This window comes from Echinops telfairi, unplaced genomic scaffold (genome assembly GCF_000313985.2).
Source record: "Echinops telfairi isolate 266 unplaced genomic scaffold, ASM31398v2 ScPeMD7_5868;HRSCAF=6743_0, whole genome shotgun sequence".
Lineage (NCBI taxonomy): Eukaryota > Metazoa > Chordata > Mammalia > Afrosoricida > Tenrecidae > Echinops > Echinops telfairi.
In genome coordinates this window covers 8,097,305-8,101,201 of record NW_022109767.1, presented here as the reverse complement: position 1 = coordinate 8,101,201, position 3,897 = coordinate 8,097,305, and positions in this window count along the sequence as shown.

Below are 3,897 nucleotides of genomic sequence, written 5' to 3'. Positions count from 1 at the left end.
ATGTGATCGGCAAGAATGGATTTGTGATGATGCCTATTATTCAAATTGCCACTTGACCTTCAGGCCCTTTCCTATAGACCACGCGACCGCTCAGCCATCATGGCTATTGAAGATGGGCTTCTTTGTGTCTTTTTAAAAAACCTAGTCAATATTTTATTCACAGAGAAATAGAAAAGGAGCAGAGAGAATTTTAAATTCTGACAACGATCTGCGGGCACAGGAGAATTCTAAAACGAATATTTTCTTGTGTTTTCAGTGGAGATTTACACAGAACGTTAAGTTCCCGGTACCCTGTCGACTCAAGTTGCCCAGTCCCACTGGGAACATGCTTCACCGTGCACGAGCAACCGTTACCATGTCTGTGCTGCATGCTCCACTTCCACTCAGCTAGCTTCCCTGCCCACGCACGGTCTCATTTTGGTTTTAAAATAATGGTTGACTGTAGGGTCTCTTAGAGACGATGTTTGTATCCTTTGATTAATACTGCTTATAATGCTGGACCCCAAAACATCTAGGATGGGGAGTTGATCTGCTCAGAACACTCCAGAATCTTACTTCTCCCTTGTTTATTCACTAAGTCTTTTCGTTCGGGTTCCTCGGTGTCCGGTACGGCAACAGACCTTGAAGCTACTAAGACAACTAAGCCACAGTCGCTATTTGTGATCCAGCGGAGAACGATAAATCAGCAAGTACCATACAGTGTTATGGGGGCTAGGTAGAGGCCTAGCCAGAGAACAAAGAACACTGAGGAGGGAGTGGTTGGAATCAAGCAAGGGGAGGGGAGTGTGACAAAGTTTGCCGATGGCTAACCTAACAATTATTCTCCCCTTTTCCCACACACCACGTTTCCCCAAATAAACTCAAAAGTCAAATACTCCCTGCCCCTTTCTCCCTAATAACTAAGGGTATAGGTGACACAGATATAGTCAATGGCGTATACATGAGAGCTTGCTGGGTAGATTCTGGGGAAAATTTCACTCTCTTAATGAAAGACATTGTGCCCGATTCTAGTGTTTCAAGATGGCCATAACAACATCTTCCACCCCATGCACTCTTCTTATAATATGATCTTAAACCTTCACCGTGTCAGAGATGGGGGTTCAGGCACCCTCTCCTTGATCCTGGTTTGGTGAACCTGGTGATTGTCTTCGTTCACCAAGAACAGTGGCAGTTTTGAAGCCAGAAGAAGAAAGTTCTGTGAATTTCCCATCGTGCTCTTTGGACTTGTTTGCTCCCCAAGCGAGGCAGCCATGCTGGGAGGAAGACCAAACGAGCCCCTGCCCACAGACCCCACGGTGAGACCACGTACAGAGCCTCGGCACAGCAGCCCGTGAAAGCCTCTGGCCACAGTCAGTCTCAGCCCTAGATGGGTGAGGGAGGATTTCTCCCAAGGACTGTAGCTCCCAGACTGTAAGTCATTCCCAGCCTTCAGGTCTTCCTACCTCTGAGCACAGACACTGTGGAGTGGACATGCACCATGCACACGGGGCACGGCACAAATTCCTGCAGCACAGGATCTGTGAGTCGGGGGATGTCTTATGCCACTAAGTTGCTTATTTCACACCTACAGTCACTGGAAGACATTTCCTTTTACTTCCCTCTTTCCCCACGATCCTATTTCCTTTTCCTTTCCTCTTGTCCCGCTATCATGTTCGAGGCTGTAAATCTCCATAGGAGCAGACAGCCTGACCTATCTTCCAGAGTGGCTGGGGGTTTGAACCACTGACCTTGAGATTAGCAGTCCCAAGTTTACCCAACAACCCTACCTGGGCTCCTTTCCTGTCATGGTGGGCTAAGTTACAGGTCGGTAACAAACAGTCCTGAATGTCAGATGATGTCTGCCTCCTACGACCTGTGCACCGTCTCCATCTCACCCCAGGGAGAACCCAAGGCTCCGTCTCAGCCCAGCAGGAACACGAAGGTGTCCTTTTGTTTTCACTCCACGAAAAATGCATTGGCCCCAGGAAATGTTCTTAGTTTTCCATTGGCATCAAAGCGATTCTGATGAGCATGACTCCAGCGGGGGCAGAATCGAATTGGGCTCCCTCGGCTTTTCAACCGCTTCTCTTTCCATAGCAGACTGCCGGGACTTTCTTTTGAGGAACCTCACCTCTGGAGCAATGGTTACGCATTGGGCTGTGACCATAGGGTCTGCAGTTCGAAACCACCAGCTGCTTCCCCTGGAGAAAGACTGGACTTGCTGCTCCCAGTAACAGCGAACAACCTCAGAAACCCACACAGGGCTCTCTGTGAGGCAGCATCAGCTCGATGGCAGTGAGCTTTGTTTTGTTTTAAAGACAAGGTATTTATTATTTAGACCACTGAAATAATCCCATACGAACAATACACACCATGTTCAGGATGTCTGAATTAGCTCCCAATAAGCATGTTTTGTTTTTCTTGGTTTGGTTTGTTTCCAAGGCTAAGGTGAGTATTAACCCACTTCTTTTAAAAAATAAACAAAACATTTACATGTTCAGAACATGTTTTCGAGAGCACCTCTGGGCAGACTCAAACTGCCAACCTTGGGGTTACCTGTATGAATTATTTGCACCACCTAGGGACTCTAAGGAACCCTGTGGTGGAGCGGTGATGCACTGGGCTGCAATCGGCACGGTCAGTAGTTCGAAACCACCAATCTCAGAGCCAGGTCTTGCTTTAAGATGTCAGTCCCGTCACGCAATCCCACCATGTCTCCAGAAGGACTGGACTATTTATGAGCCACCCAAGTGACACTTAGAAAACACGAATTTACTAGTTAGAATTGGATTGCAATGGAGAATTAACGATTTCCTTATTTGCAAATCTGTTAGGAGGATCAAACGATTCAACCCTATTAATTAGAGTTTGCATTGCACAGCGTTCCCATCTCCAACGCGTGTTGTGTCCCTCTCCCTAATCCTCTGCTTGTATCATATGAAACCAATGAGGAAACAAGGAAAGCGGCCCGCTGGTGCTGGTAACTCACACGGAGAGCAACTTTGGGACATCTGAAGAGCCCTGCATTCATTTTATGCATTATTTTTCATCGTTTATCTTTTCAGCATGCTCAAATATACAATTCAGTGACATTAGCTAGGCTTATGATCATGCTGCTGAACCATCGCCATTGTTTGCTTCCAAATTTTCCCATCACCTTCATAAAATTGCTCAGTGTCCCCTAAGCAGTGAAGTCCTCCTCTCCCCACCCCCCTGGAGCCCACTCCTGGTGTGGCAGTGAGATAAGTTCATGTCACCTTAAAGACATATGAAAGAGTAGGCGTGGCAGCCAACTTGTCAATGAGTCGGTTGCCCTGTTGGGGGTGTGGCCTTCGCATAAGAAGGGTCCTGGGAGCCACCCCCTCTCTGCCTTTTCCCTTCCTGCTGGCTGAAGTGGAAAGCTGCCAGAGCCCTGCTTCCACTGACCTTTGATCCTTGTGACTTCGTATGGTCTGGCCTGTGATCTGCCTGTCTTCAGGAGCATTGCAGGTGGCTGTGTGTCTCAAGAGGGACGGACAGACTTCGCACTTGAGTTGGACTGGGCTGGGATGTCGTCTTGGTTTAGAACTGCTTCTTGATACAAAGTTCTTGCTTCCCTATATATGAGCGCCCCGAGATTTGTTTCCCGAGTCGACTCAGCATAACACGCTAGGGCACTTAGTGGGTGGGACCCTAGAGAAAGAAATCATGAAGCTGGAGAGGAGAGGCTGTCTGACGCCTGTCCTGTGGCAGTTTTTCCTTTTTGGCTAGCCAGAGGTCAGATATGGCCATGCAGTTTACTCGGTTATTTTCTGGAAAGGGCATGGGAAGTGAAGGTTTTGATTCTTAGAAGTTATCTTCGATTATTCCTAACTGAAATAGTGCATATGAAGGTAATGGGTGTCAAATAGCAACTCAGGGGGTGAAAACGCTCCTTGG